Source organism: Macrobrachium rosenbergii, chromosome 17, assembly GCF_040412425.1.
Source record: "Macrobrachium rosenbergii isolate ZJJX-2024 chromosome 17, ASM4041242v1, whole genome shotgun sequence".
Taxonomy (NCBI): Eukaryota; Metazoa; Arthropoda; class Malacostraca; order Decapoda; family Palaemonidae; genus Macrobrachium; species Macrobrachium rosenbergii.
Window position 1 is genome coordinate 18,764,253 of NC_089757.1, and position 26,455 is coordinate 18,790,707.

General features: G+C 37.7%; 1 protein-coding gene across 1 annotated transcript in view; it reads left to right on the plus strand.

Moving 5' to 3' along the window:
- Nucleotides 1-26,455, plus strand: part of LOC136847766 (uncharacterized) — a 185,109-nt gene that overhangs the window by 11,317 nt on the left and 147,337 nt on the right. Inside the window, exon 2 of the mRNA XM_067119648.1 lies at nt 23,433-23,480. The gene's annotated coding sequence lies outside the window, so the exon portion shown is untranslated. The remainder of the gene's footprint in view (nt 1-23,432; nt 23,481-26,455) is intronic.

Consider the following 26,455-nt stretch of genomic DNA (forward strand, 5'->3'; position numbering starts at 1 on the left):
TCGGCATTGAAAGCTTCAATGCGTTCACTAGCTGAGTTCAGGTTATTCAAGTTGGCTTGAAATATAGCTTGTTTAATTAGTACAGGCTTACCTTGCAAAACATTCACTCATCAAGGCATACGAATTGTAGTGGGTCCAAGCATGTCCAATGGAAATAAGTATTAAAAGCATCGGAATTATATCAATATTTATCATTAACCATAATTCAGTAGACTTATAATGGCTGGTGTTATTGCGAATATTTACCCAAGCCAGTAACTAGGGTAGACTAAATTTTTGCACAAGAAGTTATGTTTAGAGTGATACTTTTTTTTTAAGATTAGCCTAGGCCAAAACACTAAGTCATGGTGTAGGCTTACTAGATTTCAGCTTAACCCAGCTTAATGTAGGCTAGCCTTAACTAACGGTCTTTGCCACTGGAACCTAATTATGGTAGGTTGAGCAGCACTGAAAAAGCATTTAACGTAACAAAGTGTTCCAGAAGGCATAGTCTACTTGAATGCAAAACTTCTACTGCAGCACTCTGCTCTGAAACAATCAAAATGTCTAGCCAATATGCCTGAGTGCACCATCCACCCTCTCTTTCTCTGTATGGGAGTAGCCGGGCTGAGGGTATCTTAGGAGGGGGAGAGCACTGTGGCCTTGGCAACCATAGTTGGCAGTAGATAACTGCGGTCTCCTGTACGTTAGTACGTAAAGAATTAATGATAATTATAAACCTTTTTTTGTAATTAAAAACTTTTCAGATAAGGTTTGGTTAGTAATACCATTAATCATAGTATATGTGTTTGAGGGTGACACCATCTCAAATGAATATCTCGAGGGAGGGGGTAAACAATTGCTTCTCAGGTTCGGAAGCGAAGACAAAGAAACACGTTTAGATCTTCACCTCAAAAGTAAAGATTAAAGTTTATCTATAATCATTTTAATGTCCCTTAAGCCACAAGCAAACTTGGGCGAAGTTGCTTAGGATTTTAGGCATCTAAAAGAGGAACGTCAAGGAAATGGATATTGAAATCGGGTGCCCTAAAATCGCCATCAAACGCAAAACATCATATCTGGCTGTAAGGCGCAATGGGAATTCTCGAATTCTATGATCAAAGTCCGGGAGAGCGTCTTTGTTTCAGGAGCTGAAAAATTCTGAGTAGGCATTTCATTACTGCTTAGATATCACTCAACTACCCTCTCTCTCTCTCTCTCTCTCTCTCTCTCTCTCTCTCTCTCTCTCTCTCTCTCTCTCTCAACACGTTTGTTCTATTCTACGGATATCTTACTTCAGTTCTAGAGCTCTAATTGCTATTGAAAAATGTATTTGCAGATTCGTTCTGACAGTTAATATTTTGCCATTCAAATACGATCTTTTTCTTTTTGTAACTTACATCGTTGTAGCAGAGAGAGAGAGAGAGAGATGTTCTAATATTTTCTGAAGTTGAGAAGCTGGTAGGCATTGAGCTTGATCAGTATTTGAAACTCGAAGAAATTTCAAATCTATAATTCGTATTTCCAAAGATGAAATATCACGAGGTGTAATTAAGCTAATTGCTGATTCTGAAAGGAATTTTCGTCAGAAATTATTTAAAACACAACTTCAAACTTTTTAATGCCTTAGCATTTATTATCTAAAGAGTTAGCAAGGGTGATATGGTGGGATTTCATGGGTTTTGTTCTTTGCTAAAATAAGAAAAAAATATCGGGGCTCCTCTCTCTCTCTCTCTCTCTCTCTCTCTCTCTCTCTCTCTCTCTCTCTCTCTCTCTCTCTCTCTCTCTGTGTGTGTGTGTGTGTGTGTGTGTGTGTGAGAGAGAGAGAGAGAGAGAGCAGAGTCGAGTGTTCAGTACTAGTACAAGTACTAGTACTAGAATTCTTGAAAAAATGTATTGCTATTTTTTTTATTATTATTATTGTTTGCGGACTTTCATTTTGACTACCCTAAAAACTCAAGTGACATTTCCATTCCACTGAGGGGGTATTATTTTTTCTGGGCTATTTTGGTTTAAAACTGGTTTGTTCTTTATAAAAAAAATTTTTTTCGTCAAGAGACAGACAGAGAGAGGGAGAGAGTGTGTGTGTGTGAATGGCCTGTATAGCTACGCAATTCCAAATTAAGTGTGGGATTACTCTGTCTAGATGTCGTATCTCGCAGTCAGTATGATGCAGATCATATATTAAAAATTTCATGTGTATTACAAAGCGCAGAACCTTGGTACATACGCAAGTATTCTATCTCTCTCTCTCTCTCTCTCTCTCTCTCTCTCTCTCTCTCTCTCTCTCTCTCTCTCTCTCTCTCTCTCTCTCTCTGCCATTTAATTACCAAAGATATGAATGTCCCATCCCTCACAGGTAAACTGCTACTTAACTGTAAATCATTTTCCCTATCCATTTTTGGGGTTAGCCACGATTATGATTGTTGAATAGGACATAATTCTTTTTTAGACGCAGAAAATTTGGTTTATTGAATTCATGTGATCATCCGTTACAACAGGCAAAAATAAGATAGGGAGGGGTAAGAAAAAAGGAGTTTGGGTGAACTTAAAAGGAAGCGACTGACCTACTCCTACCTCTTAAACTGGTTGGTTTGTAGGGGAGCGACTGGCCAACCCCTCCCGCTTGAAAATGAGCGACTGATCTGCCCTCCCTTTTTAAAAGGATCGGTTGTCCTTCCCCAAATTTTTAAAGGTAAGAACTGACCCTCTTAAAAGGAAACAGTTGACTTAGCTTTTTCTCTTAGAGGCAGGCGACTAACCTACCCCCTTCTTGAATGAAAGCAACTGACCTACTCTTTCATCTTAGACGCTAGGAATTGACATACCTCTCCCTCATAGAGGGAAGGGACTGACCTAACCTACTTTCGTAAAGAGAAGTTACTGACCGACCACTCCTTATTAAAGGGACACCACTGACTTTCTCATCTCCCTAAAAAAGTTGTTGCCTTACTATAATCCCTAAGAGGAGAAGGAGAGTAAGTCACCTGCCTTCCCTCTTGAATGGAAGTGACAGACCTATGCTTCTTTCTTCAAGAGAGGCAAATGACCCACCCCTCCCTTTTAAAGGGAAGTGACTCACCTAATCCTCCCTCTTGCAAGGAAGCAACTGACTTGCCCTTCATTCTTAAAAGGACATAATTGACTTGTTCGTCTCTCTTAGCTGGGATCAACTGACTAACCCTTCCTTCTTTAATGAAAGCAAATAACCTACCCTTCCCTCTTAAAAAGAAACAACTGACCAACTATTCCCGGTTAAAGGAAGCAGCTGACCTACCCTTCCCTCTTACAATGAAGCAGTTGACTTAACCATCTCTCTGGGCAGGCAATGATTGATCCACCTTCTCCTTTAAAAAGGGGCAACTGACCTAGCCTTCCCTGATAAAGGGAAACAAGTGCCTTACCTCTCCATTAAAAGGTTGCAACTAACCTCTCCCTCCCTCTCAAAGGTCAGTGACTAATCCATCACCCCATCTTAACTAATCCATTTACTAGAGGGAAGTGGCTGATCTATTCATCGCTCTAAAAGGGAAGAAAGTGGTCTACCTTTCCCTAGTATAGGAAGCAACTGCCCTCTCTCTCTCTCTCTCTCTCTCTCTCTCTCTCTCTCTCTCTCTCTCTCTCTCTCTCTCTCTCTCTCTCTCTTGAAGGGAGGTGACTAACCTTTCATATTAAAGGGACTCAACTGACCTACCCCTCATTCCTAAAGGGATGCAACTGGACTACCCCCAACTATCAAAGGGGAGAAACTCACCTATTCCTCCTTAATTAAAGGGGTGCCCTCCTTAAAGGGGTGTATCTGACCTGCACTTATCTCTTGAAGGAAAGCGACAGACCTACCCTTCCCTTATAAAGAGAAGTAGCTAACACATCTGTCCTTCCACATATCCCACTCTCCTAAAGGGATGCAACTGACACACCCTTCCTTCCTAAAGGCATGCAACTGACCAACCCCTCTTTTCTAATGGTTTGTGACTGACCTCCCCACCCTCCTAAAGGGATACAAGTGATCCACCTCCTCCCTCCAGAAGGGATATGACTGATCTACCCATCCCTTCAAAAAGGATGTGACTGACCTATCCCTTTCTTTTAATGGGATGCAACTGACCTACCCTCACTCCTAGGCTGATGGGACTGACCTACCTCTCCTTCTTAAAAGGAAGCAACCGACCTATCCTTCTCTCTCAAAGGAAAGCAACTGGCCTACCTTCCTTCTTAAAGAGAAGTAACTGACTTACCCACCTCTCTTCGAGAAAGTGACTGACCAACCACTATTTCTCTTGAAGGGAGATGAGTGACCAACACTGCCCACATAAAGAGAAATGACTGACCTGCGCTTCCTATTAAAAGTGAAGAGACTGACATAACCCGATCTCCAAAGGGAAGTGTCTAAGCTACCTCTTCTCATTAAGGGAAGCAACTGACTGACTTCACCTTATTAAAGGGATGCTACTGACTTACCCTTCCATCTTAAGGGACGTTCCTGACCTGCCCCTCCCTCTCAACTATTCCTTCCACTTAGGGGAAAGCTATTGGCAAACCCATCCTTCTTAAAGGGATGTGACTGACCAACCCTTCCCTCCTAAAGGGATTCAACACACATATATAGCACCCCCTCTTAAAGGGATACAACTTACCTACCCTTCCCTCAAGTGAAGAATCTGACTTACCCTTCCCTTCTAAAGGGAAGCAAGTGTTCCTCCCCTCCTCTGTAAAGAGATGCAACTGAGCTACCCCTCCATTTGAAGGGAAGTGACTGAGATATCCTTCTTTCCTAAAAAAAAAAAAAAAGCTGAGCTACTCCTTCCTCCTAAAGTAAAACAACTGAACTACCCTCCCTCTCAGAGGGAAGGCAACTGAGCTACCTAACCCCTCCTAAAGGAAGGCAACAGAGCTTTCCATCCCTCTCAGAGGGAAAGCCGTTATGCTACCCACCCCCTTCTTAAAAGAAGACAACTGAGATACTCCTTCCTCTGAAGGGAAGTGACTGAGCTACCCCTCTCTTCTACAGTATACGAAAACAACTAAGCTACCCCTCCTCCTCAAATGGAAAGCAAATGAGTTCCCCTCCCACCTTTATGGAAACAACTGAGCTCCCCTCAGATGGAAACAACTGAGCTACCCCCCCAACAGATGGAAAGCAACTGAGCTTCCCCCTTTATGAAAACAACTGAGCTTCCCTCAGATGGAAAGCAACTGAGCTTCCCCCTTTATGAAAACAACTGAGTTACTCTCCTCTCCTCAGATGGAAAGCAACTGAGCCTCCTTTATGAAAACAACTGAGTTACCCCTCCCCTCAGATGGAAAGCAACTGGGCTTCCTCCTTTATGAAAACAACTGAGTTACCCCTCCCCTCAGATCAGCTTCCCTCCTTTATAGAAACAACTGAGCTACCCCTCCTCCTCAGATGGAAAGCAACTGAGCTTCCCCTCCTTTATGAAAACAACTGAGTTACCCCTCCTCCTCAGATGGAAAGCAACTGAGCTTCCCCTCCTTTATGAAAACAACTGAGTTACCCCTCCCCTCAGATGGAAAGCAACTAAGCTTCCTCCTTTATAGAAACAACTGAGCTACCCTCCTCCTCAGATGGAAAGCAACTGAGCTTCCCCTCCCTTTATGGAAACAACTGAGTTACCCCTCCCCCTCAGATGGAAAGCAACTAAGCTTCCCCTCCCTTTATAGAAACAACTGAGCTACCCCTCCTCCTCAGATGGAAAGCAACTGAGCTTCCCCTCCCTTTATGGAAACAACTGATTTACCCCTCCCCTCAGATGGAAAGCAACTGAGCTTTCCCTCCATCCTTTATGAAAACAATTGATCTACTTCTCTCTCTCAGAGGGAAAAGACTGACCTATGGATTTGATTACCATACACTTACGTCTTATGAGGAAGCAGTTTACCGGTTCTTCTCCTTAAGAGGGAATCGATTAACCTATGCATCCCTTGTAAAGGGCTGCGATTAACTAACCCCTCCTCATTAAAAGGAAGCAGTTGCCTTGCGCCTCCTTCGTACAAAATGTAAGACTATAAATCACTTGTAAACAGAATCGGGACGAAAATTCCAGAGCTTGGCGGCGGAGAGAAAAATTAGCCACTGAGCCATAGAGAATTATTAAAATTACTCATAAAATAGAATAAAGAAAGCAGGTGTTCACCATTTCTCGTCTAAGGGTCTTCATTTTTTTAAATCGCGATAATTTTTGGAAAGATCCTGCCATTTCGTTATGAAATATTGTATAATAGACGGGTTTTAATTTATGTAAAAGTTTCCTAAATGGGATTTTTGCTTTCGTAAAATTTTCTAAAAAGGAAATATCTCATAATCAGAATTTTGCTCGTGTACGAGTACCGTCTAAATAAGAGAATTTCCATAATGATCAAAGACTTCCATTTTTCTCCTAGAGTATTTCCCCTCATTTTTCGTTCTGTGAAATTCCCATATTTAGTATTGGCCCTTAATTTGAAAACGCATCTATTTTTTTTTGTTTCCGGTGAAAGATTATTTTTAGGACCAAACTGAATGATACCTTTTAACTACAAGTGAGTGGGAAGGTAAATGGAATGCTCTTTAAAATGCGCAGGCCCGAAGGAGACTAAAAAAAAAGACGGTTCAGTGAAAAAACCGAAAAATGGGCATATTTTATACATAACGAAATGTACGTTTAAGAACTCATAACCAAAATACGTCACAGAAATGCAGGGGATTGTGAAGATTTAGAAATCGATGTCGTAATATAAAAAAAAAATTCTTAGGCAGACGATTGAACTTACCCAGAATATATCATGGGCACAAAATGAAGCACTTTTTTATATTTTTCGACGAAGTACTCAAACAGCTGGGGTAGCAACTACAAAGAAATTGATGTCATATTTGAGAGTAATATTCATTGAACGGAAAGTGGATTAAGATCGCTTTCATGGCTTCTGATTGAAATAGTTTCAAATGAATTTCCCATCCCATGAAAAATACGAAACCTCTTAAGTATATAACTTTCCTCTTTGATGTATGCGTTTTTCCGACTTACTGGTAATTGGCAACTAGATTTTGGTTTGTTACGAATCAGAAGGTAATCTGGAGAGAATGTACCCAGAGTATGTTGATGCTTCTGAGAGGAATTCGAATGAACGCAAACTTTTATGAACACTTTCATTAAACTGAATAATTATGGTGAATGGAAATAGTCAAGAGATATAATAATAATATTAATCCTCACCAAACCTCCACCCGCCATTTAACCTCTAAACTAAACACACACACACACACACCCACCCACCACCTTTCGCCCCTGAGGTTCATCATGAGTTATCGGATCAACTAGTTCTTCATTGGGGGATGGGTAGAGCTCTCGGCTAGCACGCTGTTGGCCCAGCGTTCGACTCTCCGACCGGCCCAAGAAGAATTAGAGGAATTTATTTCTGGTGATAGAAATTCATTTCTCGTCATAATGTGGTTCGGATTCCACAATAAGCTGTAGGTCCCGTTGCTAGGTAACCAGTTGGTTCTTAGCCACGTAAAATAAATCTAATCCTTCGGGCCAGCCCTAGGAGAGCTGTTAGTCGGATTAACTTTTCATTTAGCTATTCGGGACTTCCATTTGTGATACCTCAGCTCGGCAAGAAGCACCAGGACATCTTTTTACTTCTTGCTCATTAACCTTAATATCGCTACTTTACAGGTGCAAATTACGGGCTGATCCAGGAACAAGATCGTTTGCTGGCATATGGTCAGCGTAACCACTAAAAAAAGTAACACTAACTGGTGCAATGACTTTGTATCATGTAAATGGACTTTTGCACACAGCCTTTTGAAGCAATGACCTGGCATCTTGCTCACTGACCTCTTTACCACTGTCCCACAGCGTAATGACCTGCCGTTATGTCAGCTGACGTCTATACCGCTGCCTTGCCTGCTTTCATGTCTTTACCATTACCTCTCCGAAGCAGTGACCTGGCACCTTGTTAACTGATCCCTTTACCACTGCTGTACTAGTGCAGTGACCTACCATAATGGCAGTTCTCCGTAGGGGGTATTGCCGTCTGTGTATCTCACAGGGTGCACTGTAGGCATTGCTAAAGGTTCCCTGAAGTGTCCGTTTGGCCCCTAAGCTACAACCCCTTTCGTTCCTTTTACTGTACCTCCATTCATATTATCTTTCTTCCATCATGCTATCCATCCTCTCCTAACAATTATTTCAAAGTGCAACTGCCAGGTTCTCCTTTTACACCTTTCAAACCTACCTACTCTCAATTTCCTTTCCGGCGCTGATTGACCTCACAGGTCCCAGTGCTTGGCCTTTGACCTAAACTCTATATGCCATTCCATTATGGCAGTTGACGTCTATACCGTTGCTTCCTTGAATCAATGACCTGACGAGTCGACATCACGGTAACTATTCGCTCCACCACTGCCTCACAGGAGTTCTTCACTGGAGGGGTGGGTAGAGCTCTCGACTAGCACGCTGTTGGCCCAGCATTCGACTCTTCAACCGGCCAATGAAGAATTAGAGGAATTTATTTCTGGTGATAGAAATTCATTTCTCGTCACAATGTGGTTCGGATTCCACAATAAGCTGTAGGTCGCGTTGCTAGGTAACCAGTTGGCTCGTAGCCACGTAAAATAAATCTAATCCTTCGGGCCAGCCCTCTCTAGGAGAGCTGTTAATCAGCTCAGTGGTCTGGTTAAACTAAGATATACTTAACCTAACTGCCTCACAGGGACAGTGACATATCATCAGTTCATTGACCTCAATTGGGGCAGTGGTCTTCATCTCCGGGCATAATTTTATGATTTGAATTATCATAGTTACAAGATTTCTAAATGATGTGGATAATCCTATATGATGTTTTTACATTCGCTTGAGTCGTAATATAAGTTCTCAGGGTGATTACACTTTTAGGATAAAAGTTAAATCAAGATGGAAGTAAGGAAGTACGTTGAATTCAGACCGAAAACTACATTGCCAGTGATTCATCTCTCACAGCCTTATTCTTGACCCCTTATCGTTTTCTTTGTCTCACTCATTTGCGTTAGGTTAACTAAAGTCATTTGGTTTACCGTCCCATAGCCGTCTGCATGTAAAGAAAAAATAAACTGAAGGCTTTGTTGTTATCCTTAAATGAGGATTCTACGTTTTTCATTGCCGGTTAGAAAATCATAAAAAGATGTATCATGGGTCAGATAATTGGTAACAGATCAGAGGTTCGAAATTACCTTAATTTTTTGTCATTCAGTGAATTATATTTTGAATGAATACTACTGATTCAGAATGAGAGATAGGTTGTGCCTGGAGCCTTCGGAAATTTTAATATCAAGAACCTGGATTAATACCTTTATTTTTTTAGACATATTTCCAGTCGTTACCTTTTGTTATTGATTTTATCAAGAAGAGTGGTAAAGAAATGATGGAAATGTCAATCAGTATTTTCAGAAATAATAAAAATAGTAATACTTTCTACTCTCTCTTTCTCTCTCTCTCTCTCTCTCTCTCTCTCTCTCTCTCTCTCTCGCTGTAAAGAAACGACGGAAGTTAATCAGTATTCGCAAAAATGAAGAAAATAGTAATTCTCTCTCTCTCTCTCTCTCTCTCTCTCTCTCTCTCTCTCTCTCTCTCTCTCTCTCTCTCTCTCTCTCTCTCTGAGTTAATGTTCAGAGGGAAAAAACGCGTAGATTTAAATATTTGTCAAGGACTCCGTAATTCTTATGCCAAATGTTTGAGCGTTTATGGATTTTTGTGCTTTCATCTCAACTATTCGCAGGTAATGCGAAATTAAAACTAGGAAAGTGTACCTTGATGATAAACTTTATATCCAAAATGAAATGTTAGCGATCCTTGAAAATAAAGGAACAAAAAATGAACCAAACATATTGGTGTTTACTCGGCGCTGCAGCAGTTTACAAAGATTCCCTGAACAGCTGAACCCAAATATACTTATCGTTAGGAGAGAGCAGAAGAGAAAGAGAGTCATAGATGGAGGGACTGAGAAAGAGGGAGAGAGAGAGAGAGAGAGAGAGAGAGAGAGAGAGAGAGAGAGAGAGAGAGAGAGAGAACATTAGGATTCGGCTTAGTATGTGTGGCCTTGACTGTTTACGTCGTGTGTCAGACTTCATTCTTTTACCTGAGATGTTTTACGACGGGAACCATGTGTGTCAACAGTGGTATAAAGAGTTTTAAGATAACCCCACATGAGATAGTAGGGTCTTATTATAAATGTGTGCATGTTATGGTACCCTAAGTCATTATATATATATATATATATATATATATATATATATATATATATATATATATATATATATATATATATATATATATATATATATATATACAGTATATATGTGTGTATATATATATATATTTATATGTATGTGTGTATTTATATGAATTTTTTATATGTATATGTGTATATATATATGTAAATATATATGCATTATATATATATTTACATATAAACATATATAGAGAGAGAGATTAGGTAGAAATTTCGTTTACGATATTAATCACTTGCAACGTTAAAAATTTACATGAACCTAACATGTGGACGAAATCATCACGTTGCGAGTTTGGTATATTTTCTCATATAGATTTGATTAACTTCACGCGAACACAGTACTGAATTATTAATCCCTCTATAACTTTAAAAACATTTTATATAATGCATCACTTAATTAAATTGTTGCTTTATGTCAAAAAGAGTAATTGTATATTGTCGAACTCGTAGTGGTGTATCGAAATTATGTTAAAGCTGTTGTTTTTAAACACCGGAAGTAACGGAGCTATTAATAATGCCAGCGTTATTAAATATCACGAACCGGTGCCCGTGACATTGTCTAAAATATTGAAAGAAAATTAATGTTAGTCACTGGTGACAGAATAGCTTTCACACTTGAGGCAAGGTATTCGGAAGATGTGCTGTCCTTCTATTTAGATACGCTACCAAAGGAAGCATATAACTCTGAAATTTTTTTGTATACGCTAACTCCCTATTAGTATTGCTTCATCGGTATTGCTTTACAATTGCAATGTAAAGTAGCCTGATACAACAGTAGATGTTTCAGTCGTAACCCTTAATCCTGGTTTTGTGTGGCATTCCCGGGACAATGATACCTGAAGCAAGTTCATTGGCAGTTGTAACTCCAGTATTATTATAATAATACTATTAAAATTCTAGCCTTGCCATGCAAACCGTATCAGTGCAAGGGAAAGTTTTGATTAAATTTTGCGTATTCAGAGCCTGTATATTATTTTTCCATTGTGTTCTTCTTGTGTTATAGAGGTACTAAGACAGGATTAGTTATGGCATTGGTTATTCTTGTATTCTTATTCCTTTGGTTTTTCTGTTTCTTTGCAGTGTGAGGAAGTATCAACACAGCATATTTTACTTCATTGTTCTTGGTAATGATTCATGGGTATTGCTGTGCCCTTACAATACAAAAGGTGTAATCAAACAGGCAAACGTTTTAGCCAATTTGTTCTCAATCGTCAACCCAAAGCTATCGTTCCGCGTCATCGTTGTATCCTTTACGGAATCTTTGTTTCGGCCGTAATACCAATACTATATTGGTCCCCGTAGTGGGGTAGCGCCGTCAGTACACCTCACGCGATGCATTGTAGGCATTACTATTAAGGTTCTTTGTAGCATCCCTTCTTCCCCTAGCTGCAACCATTTTCATTCCTTTTACTATACCTCCATTCATATTCTCACTCTTCCATCGTACTATCCACCCTCTCCTACACTTGTTTCTTAGTGCAGCTGCGAGGATTTCCTCCTGTTAGACCTTTCAAGTCTTTCTACTCTCAATTTTCCTTTCAGCGCTGAATGACCTTGTAGGTCCCAGTGCTTGGCCTTTAGCGTAAATTCTGTCTTCCACCCAATATTATATTGTTGATCAAGGCGTACTATTGTTTTCGTACTTGAGAGGGGTATCTTATGGATCCATTGTTATCATCATTACCTTTAATCCAAGATCAAATGCAGTTGCTCCCTCCTTATAGGGCAGTAGATTGTGAATAGATTTCTCAGAGAGAGAGAGAGAGAGAGAGAGAGAGAGAGAGAGAGAGAGAGAGAGAGAGAGAGAGAGAGAGAGAGAGAGAGAGAGTTTTAATAAACCGACTATCAATCTCTGAACCCTTAACTGAGAGGGAGACAGAGAGAGAGAGAGAGCGGTTAGTTTTTCGAAAGATTGTCATTTTATCTCTGGAGAATATGTTCAGAGAGGGGAAAATGTTCTAAAAAAGTCGAGACAGACAGACAGACAGACAGACAGACAGACAGAGTTCGGTTAAAGATATTTATTGCATACAGTAACAGGTCACAAAGTTCTCAAGAGTCCGGTCACGTGCTGATAATTTCAGATTTTGCTTTTATCTCGCAATTTTTTGAAGAACAAAAACTTGATTTACTTTGATGTGTCAGGGACTAGCACTGATTATCTTTGATCTTTTAATTGACAAGGCTGCGTTGCTGACGAATACTACAGAGATTTCCCTATTTAACTTTATGGTACGCTATTAAATTACAGACTTGTATATTCTATTTAATGTTTATATTATTGTTTTGGTACATGAGACTCAGATTAAAGCCACAGTCTGTTTTGTTTTGAGAACTGATGTTATTAGGGAAGAGAAACAGGAAACCAAACCAAAACATTTATTCAAAATTTCAATTTATTGACCCCAGTGAAGTTTTGCTCCAAGACCTCCAGCCAAAAATTGACGTATGTGCCACTCTTTTAAAACCTGACTCTTGTAATTATGCTTCCTTTAAGAGGCAGATCAATCGGTTCCTTGTGATCAGACCCTACCCTTCTATCTTCCTTTTACTCCATATTGTTTTTTGGGGCTTTGGCTAGAGAAGAACAATAGATTTCCATCCCTTTGGCGCTATACTTAGAACACCGATCACTTAAGTTTCCTTTAACTTTGTATTTAATTATTTCTGCATTCGGATAAAAAATATCTTGAAGCTTTTTGAATACGGGTGCTAATTAAATACTGAACACAAAGAAATTTCCATTACAGTTCTGTTCCCAAATGTTGCACATCCTAAGTTATCTCATGACAATGTAGATTCACATAGTAACATCTTAGGTGAAAAAGTTGCTTTTAAGACCTGTATGTATATATACTGTATATACATATACTTACTGTATGTATATATATATGTATATATATATATATATATATATATATATATATTATATATATATATATATATATATATATATATATATATATATATATATATATATATATATATATATATATATATATTGTATATATATATATATATATATATGTATATATATTATATATATATATATATATATATATATATATATATATATATATATATATATATATTATATATATATATATATATATATATATATAATATATATATATACATATATATATATATATATATATATATTATATATATATATATATATATATATATATATAATATATATATATATACATATATATATATATATATATATATATATATATATATATATAATATATATATATATATATATATATATATATATAATATATATATATATATATATATATATATAATATATATATATATATATATATATATATATATATATATATATATAATATATATATATATATATATATATATATATATATATATAATATATAATATATATATATAATATATATATATATATAATATATATATATATATATATATATATATATATATATATATATATATATATAATATATATTATATAAATATTTCTATAGTCATTATATAAAATATATTATATATATGTTTATAACTGCTTATATAGTTCTGATCAGGTTGCCATTCGTTTTTAATGTTTGAACTACTTATAAGTTCTGAAGGTGATCGTTTTTTTTTTTCCGACAAAAGTGATGTTTTTGTTTGGTTAATAGATTTTTTTTTGAAGAGGTCATGGTCTGGATAACAGATTTTTAGAGATATCAGTGTTTGGATAACAGATACTGGGAATGATTCAGGTTTGCATGATAGATTCTGCAAGAGATCCAGGTCTGGATAAGGGACTTCCTGGGAGATATTTGGGTCTGATTAATAGATTTTTAGAGATCTGGGGCGGATCAACAGTTTGCTTGAGAGATTTTGATCTGGTTAACACCTTTCGGTAGAGGTTTCGGTCTGGTTAATAGATCCTGGAAGAGATCCGTGTCCGGATACTATTAAATTGGGAGAGATCCATGTTCAGATAATAGATTTTGTGAGAGATCTGTGCCAGGATAATAGATTTTAGGGGAGATCCATGTTCAGATAATAGATTTTGGGAGGGATCCATGTCCGGATAATAGATTTTGGGAGAAATCCGTGTCCGGATAATAGATTTTTTGAGAGATTCGTGTCCGGATAATATTATATTGGGAGAGATCCTTGTTCAGATAATAGATTTTGGGAAGATCCGTGTCCGGATAATAGATTTTGTGAGAGATCCGTCTCCGAATAATAGATTTTGTGAGAGATCCGTGTCAGGGTAATAGATTTTGTGAGAGATCCATGTCCGGATAATAGATTTTGTGAGAGATCCGTGCCCGGTAATAGTTTTTGAGAGATATTGAGGTCAATATAAGGGACTTTGTGACAGAGATGCTTGTCTGAATAACTGATTTTGAGAAATATCCAGATCTTGATAAGGGACATTATGGGGATGAGGGCAGCATCAGGGAGGTTTCTGTGAAAGCACTTGTATATTATTAGTTTTATATAAATTTTCACAACTGCAATCAGTGCACTATGATGCACACTAGGTATGAAAAGAATATTCGTAATTAAGGTTGCTAATAAAAATGTGTGCTATGCTAGGGAATGTATTCACTCATTCATGCCTAATTCTTTGTCTGGTTGTTCATAATATATCCTGAAACCAAAAGGATGGATGTCAGTGAAATTATGCATAATGGAAGTGTGTGGGCCAAGAAATATCAAGTAGGTATTAAATTGAATTTAGATCCAGGAGCGTAACCATGTAGCTTTTTTTTTTTTTTGGGGGGTTTGTCCAAGTAAAAGCTTCCTGATTGTTTCCTATTATTATGTGGCCTGGTCAATTTATCATAGGCTACCAAACAACTCGACGTTTTGTTAATGTTTGAATATTTCTGCGGTGTCTTACAGTGGTCTGCGTGTATAAAGGTTGTCTTGCATATTATCATAACACTTCAATAAAATGAATTACAACTTTGTTTTATTTTTCCAGTCAGGTTTTACTGGCTATAAATTCTCCTAATAAAAGTTTCTTTTCCTTTAAGTTTGTTATTTTCCAATATCTGATTTTCCTGTTAACTAGTTTTCCTAATACATCCTTCTTTTGTTTTTCCAAATATGGTCTTAGTGAATGCAGTCTTCTTTTATTAGCTTTAATATTAATTTTACTGTTTACCAGTTCCCAAATACAAGTCTTTTATTTGTTATACCTGATTTTACTGACTATCCGTTTGACTTCGTTTTCTCATATCCGGTTTCATTCTTGAGCAGCCACTCGTATATTACAAACGTAAACATCTTTTCTTTATGATTGTAGGAATATTTCAAGTCTTGAAATGTAAAACTGATTGGATGGCGATTGTTATCCAAAGCCTGACAAAGTGCCTTCGTTAAAAGGACCATATTAATATATATTGGTATGGAGGAGTGAAATCCCTTGAGTTATGTTTTTCATTCATCTGGTAACATCACCCTAAAAGGATTTCGTGTTTCTGCGTTTCTTCTCTTTTCCTCTGTTGTGCTTTATTCCTTCTCCTTCCAGACGAGCTTTGGCAGTTTTGTCTTTCTTTGGTATTCCACTATTTATATCTTCTTCTTCTTAGCTTATCCGTAGTCGGGGTCGCTGTTTTTGATGAACGTTTTCTAAGTGTTTCTAACACATATATAACACTAAGTTATTTTAAGAAGCTATTCCGTTGCTCCACAATAGCTCTGTCCTATATTTATCTTCTTGGCTGTACTAATAATATTGGTTATTTATGCGTGTGGGCGAAAATGAAATTAGGTCTGATGGATGGCATGTCCGTATTTTAGTGATCACCTGATGGATAGCCTTTATCTTGAACGAAATATTTAGCCAGAGTCCAATAAACTTCCCAAAAAAGGATGTGTGTTCTGTTCCCGTTAAAGCAAAGAGCTGTTTGCACAGACATTCGTTCGGGTTGTTTATCATATCTTGGCTTCCCGGCATCCATATATTTATCATGCTAAAATTCTGGACACTACAATTGTCATTTATCTAAGTTGCCTTGTTAACTTGATTGACTTTATAAGCTTGAATTTGTTTCCGTGTGAATTTTTCTTGCCTTCTGGGAGCAAAATCCTATCCCTTAGTAGTCTCATATAGAGAAGCTTTTAAGAATCGGGTAGAATCCCCGTCACCCACTCCTTTTTCCGAGAGGCTCTTGTAAAAGGGTACGGGATATAGAAAGTTTGGGTTGGATGACTTGTACGCAGTTACATCTGTGACCGTTCACATGAGCGGTCATATACTGATGGTTTTGTGCCAGTGCCTCTTGTTCCTTGCCAATTTTTTTTTATATAGGCTTTACTCGATAAGTATGTTTGAGATTGCACTTATTTTTTCATATCAACTTTGATCCCATAAACCATTACAACCAGGGCGGAATTGTGTTAATCTACTTCGACCATGATCATAACAGTACGCTGTAGAGAATACATCATTATGAATTCTAGAAACTAGAGATTTGTATGTCGATCTCAAAACGTCATCTCAGATTTTTTTATATATATAATTTCCTTCTGAGAGTTTCTGTTGGTGTTAGCGTAAATAGTCATCGGGTAGAACGTCAAAACATTTAATAAACTGTATTTCCCATTTTACTTAATTTTATAGAGATTAGAAGTATTGACGTTCACTCCTTCCTCACATTCTAGTTCAGGTGTTGGTTCCATTCCGACCGCTGACTCTATCTTCTTCGACACTGACTTGGCTTAAATTGGGTTTTCGATGAAGCGGGTACGCTTTTAAGCGTGGGTACTTCACTTAACTTTGTTTGGAGAATAAGATGAAGAAAAGGGATATAAAGAGAGAGAGAGAGAGAGAGAGAGAGAGAGAGAGAGAGAGAGAGATGTGGATTTTTTTTATAAGAAATAGAATTAGAAAGGCGTGTTTTTAATGTTGTTCTTTGTAAAGTGCATTATTTATTACTAATTCAATACACAGTTAACCCAGAAAGTAAATCATTCTCTGAATCTGTCTGTTATGAGAAAGTTTATGCAGCGTGGTGAAATGAAGCCTGATACTTTGCTCCGTGAGGATTTACTTAATTAAACCTACAAAGAAAGGATAAAACATTTGTTTTGGAAGTTGTATATATGCTAAAATTAAACCATTTGCGCAACAAAACGAATTATAACCGTTCACGCAACGCCAGATCCGCTGTCGAGTTAGTTCTAAACGCCTTCGTCTGTCTCCTTTTCAAGGTATTAACGCAGTCTTATAAATACGGTTGCGTTATATGCAAATAAAATCGTGAGCGCAAGAACCGTTTTCTCTCTCTCTCTCTCTCTCTCTCTCTCTCTCTCTCTCTCTCTCTCCATCTTACAAGGTGTAACGGGCTGAATAAGCAGCTTACTGAGTAAGAAGAATTACGTAACTATATTTACTCACAGATGGATGAGACAAATTAGAATCTCTCTCTCTCTCTCTCTCTCTCTCTCTCTCTCTCTCTTACAAGGTGTAACGGGCTGAATTAGAAGCTTACTGAGTAAGAAGAATTACGTAACTATATTTACTCACAGATGGATGAGACAAATTAGAATCTCTCTCTCTCTCTCTCTCTCTCTCTCTCTCTCTCTCTCTTACAAAGTTTAACGGGCTGAATAAGAAGTTTACTGAGTAAAAAGAATTACGTAACTATATTTGCTTACAGATGGATGAGGCAAATTAGAATCTCTCTCTCTCTCTCTCTCTCTCTCTCTCTCTCTCTCTCTCTCTCTCTCTCTCTCTCTCTCTCTCTCTCTCTCTTACAAGGTGTAACGGGCTGAATAAGAAGTTTACTGAGTAAGAAGAATTACGTAACTATATTTACTCACAGATGGGTGAGGCAAATTAGAATCTCACGGGTTTTATATTTTCCTTTAATGTAAAACAAAAATTCCTGCTGACTTTTATTTTTTATTTCATTGAGTTATTTTTTGTTATATAACCTAAGGAGTATGTTAGGTCATAAAATCTTGGCCAACAGATATGACTTCGATAAGCCTAAATTTGTGTAAATAATGGTATTTTTTTTATCGGACCAGTCGCTTACCGTATGAGAAATAATCATTAATTAAAACGAACGAATAGGTTCATTATTTATTGTGATTTGGAAATGTAATGGCCCCATTATCTTATGTTTAGATAAAACGAAGTAACCCAATTCTCTTTTATTTTAAAAGTAATGTCCGGTTTATTTTGTATTTATATTATAAATACGAGATATAACAGTTTTCTTTTTATATTTCATTACAGTCCTGAAGTTCCTTAAGCGCTGAAAAAGGAGCGGTATCAGTCAAATAGGTGAGCAAAGAAATCAAGTGTTAACGTATGACGTCACTGATACTCAAACAACAAATCTGCAATTAAAACAAATGAGCCGAAAATATTCGTTCTTAATTTACATTCGTTTCAAGGGCAAAAAAATATATATAAATACTTCCGCATCACTCGTAAAATGAAAAATAATAATTTAATTTCCTCACCTGACAGAATGTCACACCTGTGCTATGGTGGTTTGTGTCAGTTTTGTCGTCATGCTGACTGACAGGTGCCAATACCTGCTACGTTTTGATCACGTGTGTATCTGTTCTCCGATTCTTTATTTTCTTTCCGTCCTCGGTGACGTTTGACCTTTATATAATACGCCTTTTCCTCTTCGTTTGAGCAGATCATTTGCCTAATATAATCGTGCGAGTATTTGTGTGAAGGAGGGAGAGAGAGAGAGAGAGAGAGAGAGAGAGAGAGAGAGAGAGAGAGAGAGAGAGAGAGAGAGAGAGAGAGAGAGATCAGTCGGATGTTGTCTGAAATATCTCGAGTAACTGGAAATGTCAGAGTCTTTCGGTATTCTTTAGGCTATGAATAGAAGAGATTTCGTTTTGACTATTTTTGACAAACACGTTTCTGTTTTTGAAGGACAGTCACGTGTTGCTTGACCTTGACATTCACGTTTACTCCACGCGTATTTACGGCCACTGTGTCTGATTCTTTTTATCAACGCGTCACGTGGCCGTTCCAGATAAATTAATTGTCATGGCAATGCCCTTTGCTGCCCAACATGTTCAGTTTTATGGCCCCCTCCTGTTGACACTGGTTGAAAGGCTCCTAATTTCTCTATTGATATTTTCTCTTCATCTATTTGGTGAATGTCCAATTAAGGGATGAATTACAATGTCACTGAAACTGAGCGTCATTTTAACGACAATGTGCCAGGGGTGTTTATAAACTTACCATTGTACCCTGACCGTCGACAATAACGCCAACGTAAGAGAAGGTGACGGACGCAGGTCCTGACTCTAGCTAGATCATGTGCCATCCCGAAGCTCGGATCAAAGGACCTTCTTTCCCCCGGCATACATATGTAAAGGACATGGTTTTCATTTCCTAGATAGAATCCGGAAGCAAGGAGAGAAAGTTGATTATTTCTTTCTAACTGTGATAAGGAGCCTGGCCAGGTTTGGCTTAGCTGAGTCATCGATAATCATGTGTGGCAGACCTGTCTTTGTGAGTCCTGGATGAGAGAAAAACTGGCCAGGAGATGGGCATCAGCAAATCTAGACGTAGAGTTTATTAGCCGGAGATTATCGTTGTTACACACAGAAAATTACAAATACAAAGAAGGAGGGTCGAGCCCAGGGTTGACGTTTCCACTCACCTGAAAAGCCGATCGTTGTTGTAACTTGCAACAGACCATACTGTGGTCTGGAGTGAACGGCAGATCTTAAAGTGGATCGACATCTACTGGGAGGAGTCAGTCATGTTGACATCATGTTACTTCTGCTGGGAAAAGCTAGAAAAAATTTGCTACTATCTTTTGATGGATAAAGTTTATCTGACGATTTTCACATATGATTATTATCGGTTCAGTTTTATTTCATGCTGTCGACGTGCTTCTCGTAATGGTAAAAAAAGTTTCAGTCCATTACCACCGGCCTCTGCTGTGGTACCACACACTCTCCATTTAAAATATTACAATTTCTCACCTCTCTCTGTGCGCAGTTACATTGTCTTTATTTTCTGGTTATTTTTATCTTTGTATCCTTCCGGAATGATTGGATATTTTTCTGAGTTTGACTCTTTATTCATTGAATTAGCTGGATAGTTTTTGATTGGACTGGTCATGTTTTTCGTTTGACTCGTCCTTTTAGTTTTCTGTAAAAGAAAACTATTGAGATGGCTTTGTCTGTCCGTCCGCACTTTTTCTGTCTGCCCTCAGATCTTAAAAACTACTGAGGCTAGAGGGCCGGAAACTGGTATGGTGATCATTCACCCTCCAATCATCAGACATAACAAATTGCAGCCCTCTAGCCTCCTCAGTAGTTTTTATTTTATTTAAGGTTAAAGTTAGCCATAATCGTGCGTCTGGCAACGATGTAAGACAGGAAACCACCGGGCTGTGGTTAAAGTTTCATGGGCCGCGGCTTATACAGCATTATAGCGAGACCACCGAAAGATAGGTCTCTCATATTTTCGGTGGCCTTGATTATAGCTATACAGAAGACTCGATTGCGGCGAAGAAACTTCGGCGCATTTTTTACTTGTTATTTAGTCTAACTAATTAAGATTTATTTAGGTATGTCGGTGTCTGCCTCATTTGGTTAGACATTTCTTGTTTGCCTTAATATTTTTTGGTAAGGCCTTACCTGCTTGGCTGGGCAGGATGTTTCTAACGGGGAGCTCCCCTTTAATTCAAGTGAATACTTTTACTTTAAATGGGTATTTGACTATTTCGTTTCATATTTGTTTCAGTTTTTCTGTAAACGTAAAGGCTCAGAGGGAGTTTGTCACTTGGTTTGTCTACGGTAGTTACAAGGAACCAATCTATATTCTCCCCTAACAAGGCATGTAGAACTGCCTAAGGAGAAAATAGTTTAATAGCCGTCTAGTATTACGCCTTTCAACTGTCTTGTGCTTTTTGCTTGTTGAGATTAACTCAGCTTCCTGATCATTTGTCCATTTTACTCTTTACTTGATGGCTAAAAATTGAATTGAAGGAAGTTTAAACCCAACAATATGCTCTGAACTAAAAGACTGGTATTGCAAAAAAAACTGCCTCCATAAATTTATAAACCACTTATTTATGCAATGATGAGAAAACGACAATAGTCTGATGAAAAATACTACTTTATACCGTCTGTATAGAGTTTTCTAACACACAAAAACACACACACAGAGCAGTGAATCCCAAATTACTTTGTTTTCCGCTACGAAGTGACCATTAGTACGTGCGTGTGTCCAGCAATAAATACGTTTCCGGTCGTAACCCTATCCTCCATCTGAAATTATCGGAGGCCAATGTGGAAAACTCGCCCTGGTTTTCAGTTTCATTTCCTTTTAAAATTATAACAAAACAAATGTCAAACTTTGTTTGAAAAGATATATGAAAAGTGTTTGGCAAAATTGTTCTGGAGAAGTTCAGTTATCACAGATCACGATGGCTCACGATCACGAAGGTTCTAAGACACCGGTCTCTCTCTCTCTCTCTCTCTCTCTCTCTCTCTCTCTCTCTCTCTCTCTCTCTCTCTCTCTCTTCCTGCGGGTCCGGAAGACTACGACTATGGTCGAGAGCAGCGTGAGATATCACAAACGGCAAGGCTTACAACGAAGCCGTATACTTTTCCAGGAAGAACGAGGCTCCTTAGGCCAGACTAGGTAAGGGAAGGATAAGTTATGATATATTGCATATTTTCCATTCTCTTGTTTTCTCATTTCTTCTTCCCTCGTTGTGGTTTTTCCTTTTTACTTGTATGGATCACGTACGCATACGGAAAAGCTATCTTGCTATACAACACGTACGTAAAAATATGCACTTATTACTGTAATCATATACGTGCGAATAGTAAAGGCCTTTCCACAGTATTGATTTACAAGCTTAAGCCATCTTTTAATCAGGAAATTGATGCGGTTTAGCACTTGAAAGCAGAAACGAGCCATCGCTTCTAGTTAAAATAGGGAAAGACTTCAGAAATGCCAAATATAGAAGTTTCTATAAGGTTTTACGGGCTGCTCTGTGAGCAAGAGCCCGTGCTGGCATAACGCCAGCTTAATCCTTAAACAACAATTCCATGAGGTTGAACTTCGAACACCGGTTTGGAATCAAGATAATTCTGGACATAAGTAGCAGAGAGAGAGAGAGAGAGAGAGAGAGAGAATTACTGTGTATTATTCCTGCTCCTTAATTTAATGACCAACTCTTTTGCGCTAACTTCATATCCTAATGAGGTAGAAGAAAAATGGCGTCAGTAAATAATAAAATTTGAGGAGGAAAATTGCTCGTAATTCTCAAAGGGAATCATTTCAACTGAGTTGCAAAGCTCTCTGAAAAATTTTACTTGTGTACGGACCCCAGCTTCACTCATTGCAATTGAAACCAGACTCCTATGGTTTGTTACCAGATGTATATCCCTTTTCAACTGCAACAGCACTCTTGCGGATCGAGTGCCAAGTGTTATAGATCAGTGCTTTAATAGACTGATGTTGCTAAACTTTCTATTTCAAGGGAAACTAATCAAGTTTTTTATAGTTGAATGAATGACTTGCTGGTTTAACTGATGATGAGGATTGAATTTTATAGTCATGCTGTCTGTGCTCAAGAAAATCTAAACAAAAATATATATATATATTATATTATATATATATTATATATATATATTATATAATTTATAAATATATATATGTATATAATTTATATATATATATATATATATATATATATATATATATATATATATATATATATATATATATATATATATATTATGAAATATATTTTGAAAGAAAGCTGGAAAATACCATGATTTCAGTTTTAATTTCAGCAGTTCCACCTTTTTATGTGAAAATTACAAACTCGAGAGTCAACCGATGTGATAATTCTTTCTTGCCCCCTTGACTTCCTCAGTGTTTCCTGAACCATTTTACTTAATTCCTTGGAAGAAGTGACCGAGTGTGATTTGGGCAGCCATGACTACCTTGGTCACTCCCCTCCTCTCCATCCCCTTGCCCCGCCTCACTGTCTCCCCACCAAAAAAAAATAAAATAATTCAAGCTTCAGTGAGGGGAAAACGTTTGTTTGATAAGCGATTATTTCGCAGATGTTTTAATTTGATAATCTTGCCACAAGATAAAAAAAACATTTTATAGGTTACTATTTAAATTTTCATCCTTCATAGGTATTATTTATATTTTCCTTGTCTTTTTCCAGACTTTCAAAAAGTGAGAAAACAGTTTTGAGAACGTATTGAAGAGTATGGTAAGTTATTGTCATTTGCCTTGCTGTAATTATCACCTTTTGTTTTTTTATCTAGTTGTATTCAGTTTAGAATTTTTGTGTAGGAATGGTGTTGGGTTTCTATTTCGCAATATTACTTTTGAGGTGTGACTAATTTGTAGCTCCTGATATAAAGCAAACTGCGTCCTACTGAAGATGGCCTACCCAGAATGGCATCGTAATTTTCTTGTGTTCAAATCACTATCAGATGCATAACCGCGCTTTGACAATAATCACTCGTACCTAACCGCTGTGATTTGTTGCAAGTTTAAATAACTTTTATTTGTGAATTTTAGGAGGGTCAGCCTCACTGTCATTGGCCCTCTTTTGTCCGATTTTAGTACCGAAATTGATTGTGTAAAGTCATGGAAAATCTTACTTTATAAAAACAATTTTTACCCAGGCCAATGGTTACTGTATAATCTATATTCTAGTTTTAATTGAAATCTGTTTGTTTTGAAAGCAAGCCTTGCGCTATCTTTTTTTCATTTAGCGATCTAGAACTAATTACTTTGAGAAATTTTTATGGTTTCCGAAATCTTTTAATTCCATGCAGGAGACCTATGTTTCTTAAAACTTTCCATTCCAAGCACGATACCTGTGTAACGTGTTTGAAACCTGTACTTTTCAAGCACGAAACTTATTTTTAATTTTAGAAATTTTTATATTTCAGGCACGAAACCTATTTTTCTTCTTTGAAATCTTGGGAGATCAGGCACGAAACCTATTTTTAGTTTTTTGAAGTCTGCTGTTCATGCACGAGACCTATTTCTCTTTTTAAGAAACTTTTGCATCCTAAGAACGAAACTTATTTTCCAATTTTGAAGCCTGCAATTCGTGCGCGAAGCCTATTTTTGTTTTAAGAAACCTTTGCATCCTAAGCACGAAACCTATTTTTCGTCTTGTTAATCTGCGCAGTTCAGGCACGAAACCTATTTTTCGATTTGTGGAAGTCGGCAATTCATGCAAGAAAGCTATTTTCGGTTTTTTGAAGTATGCAATTCATGCAAGAAACTCTTCTGCGTTTTAGGAAACCGTTGCATCTCCAGCACGCATCCTATTTTTCGTTCCTGAAACCGGTGCATTCCAAGCACTAAACCATTTCATCATTTCCGAACCATTTACTTTCTAGCGCTTTACAAAGCATTTTTCTCTTTCACCGCATTTGATTTTGGTCTCATCTCATTAGCCCAGCCTCACAGACTCCACCAGAAATAATTTTAGTAGTGTTTAGATGCAGGCATCCCGATATTTTTTTCCTTTAAAGAATGTCTCTATTAGAGTTCGGAAGGATGTGTCTCAGTGATTGTACAACGGTTCGTTACTTGCAAAATATGTATCAATGTTTATTCTCTCTCTCTCTCTCTCTCTCTCTCTCTCTCTCTCTCTCTCTCTCTCTCTCTCTCTCTCTCTCTCTTAGCGTTGCACTTCAAGAAACAGCACAGTATACATTTGTTCCCTTTTCCAGGGTAAAAATGACATAACTTCATTGCCTGATTTTTTAATTCAGTGCCACAATCCTTAAAAAGCATTGCCTAAAACTGTAATTCAATACGCACTTGTGTGGTTTGCCTCTCGTTAAAAACGTGTTAGATTTTATGCAAATATTGGCATCTGGTTTCCTTTTATAAATGTCGTCGACTTTTCTCACGACTTCCTTATCCCCACGAAATGAGATTAGAGCTATGCAAATTTCAAAGAGGAATTTAAATTACGACTTTCGAGGGCCAGAGGAGAGCTGCCGAAATGACAGCGATATATATTCCTCGAGACTGTTCTTTTATGCAGTTTTCACCACTGCTTTAATTAATGTGATTTCCTTTGAAGTGCGTCAGCATTAGAGCGCTGAATTTCTTGTGGAACTTCAGTGATAGGCCCTGACGTCCGAACTGTGCTGCCTAATTCTGAGATCTAACTGGTCCCTTCTGCCTCTCTTAGAGGTTAAGTATACCTTAGTTTAACCAGACCACTGAGCTGATTAACGGCTCTCCTAGGGCTGGCCCGAAGGATTAGATTTATTTCACGTGGCTAAGAACAATTGGTTACCTAGCAACGGGACCTACAGCTTATTGTGGAATCCGAACCACATTATGACGAGAAATGAATTTCTGTCACCAGCAATAAATTCCTCTTATTCTTCATTGGCCGGTCGGAGATTCGAACTCGCGGCCAGCAGAGTGCTAGCTGAGAACGGAACCCGCTCTCCCAACGAGGAACTTTCTCTTAGAGGTAAATGCGGAAGTTCTGACCTTGTTGGGCAAGGCTGAGTAAGGCATGCACTGACCACAATTATCAGGGTATGGATTTTACGTTCACTCTACCGAATTCCAAGTAAGGCATTGTCATAGGGACACTTTTCTGGCAACTTCAGTGCTATAAAGAAGAATTAGCTCAACAGTCCCTTCATACATCCCCACCTCGGATTCCATAGACACTCCAGGTTTCTTGACAAATTTTGGACGCATCTATTGTAACAAGACCTTAACCAAGTATTTAGTATTGCTGACACTTTGGAGGCCCACGTTAATGCGTGCGTTACATCACCCTAACGAAAATATGTGATTTTAATTTTGTATCAACATGGAAACGTACATTTCTACTTGTTACCAAATTTGACAACAAGATGCTGAAAGTGTCAGGAGATGGGATCGTGTGACGTTGTCCTTAGAGCCAAGAAAAATGGGATTGTTATTTATATTAGTTGAAGTTAGAGTTACGGTGTGTAAGTGATTTTGCCAGAAGGTGTTCGCTTCCTCGATTTTTTCACTTGGCTGAAACAGAGAATATTTCATTTCATGAAAGAAGGCTTTTTCCTGTCTCTGGATTTATCCTCATATTAAAAAGTACGCGTGACAAAAATACTTGCTGATATGAATGCCTCTGCTTTTAGTGTTTGCTTGTGATGTGTGTATTACATTAGAACTTTCTCTCTCTCTCTCTCTCTCTCTCTCTCTCTC